We start from the raw sequence: 458 nt of genomic DNA on the forward strand, positions 1-458 counted from the left end.
TTTGTCTTTTTTATCAAAATAAGCACGGATTAGCAAAAATGATTCAAACGTTCAACAACACGGGGGAAAACAAAGCAAATTTAACCTGTTTAAAAATATCAGTGGGAAAATGCAAACAATGACTTGCATTATTTGTCAGTTTTGACTGCACCGTAATTACCCAGCACACTTCGCGGGACTCAGCATCCCCATGCACCCCACTCCCTCCGTGTCGCCGCGGGTACCTCGTGTGCGCGGCTGCGGACGATGAGCACCCAAAACCGATCAATTAACAGCAACATCTGAGCACATGCCGTGACGCAAATCGTGTTGCTGACGCAGAGTGCCGTCCCATGGCGACACGCAAGTGTTTGTGTGTGTGCGTGTGTGTGTGTGGGTGGGGGAATGAAAGCGCTGTTTATTTATTACTTTCTGCTTGTCAGTCTGGGATTGGAAGGACCACATTGGAGTTGTGTCCT

General features: G+C 47.8%; 1 non-coding gene across 1 annotated transcript, besides 1 other annotated feature; it reads left to right on the forward strand.

Moving 5' to 3' along the window:
* Nucleotides 1–240: 240 nt before the first annotated feature.
* Nucleotides 241–320, forward strand: Tc00.1047053454369.10. The gene has a single exon (XR_008254592.1). It is a non-coding gene; the product is annotated as a C/D small nucleolar RNA (snoRNA), TB9C2C6 (small nucleolar RNA).
* A 26-nt stretch (nucleotides 321–346) lies between these two features.
* Nucleotides 347–379: a microsatellite.
* The last annotated feature ends 79 nt before the right edge of the window (nucleotides 380–458 follow it).

Source organism: Trypanosoma cruzi, assembly GCF_000209065.1.
Source record: "Trypanosoma cruzi strain CL Brener chromosome Unknown tcruzi_1047053454369, whole genome shotgun sequence".
NCBI classification, from domain to species: Eukaryota; Euglenozoa; class Kinetoplastea; order Trypanosomatida; family Trypanosomatidae; genus Trypanosoma; species Trypanosoma cruzi.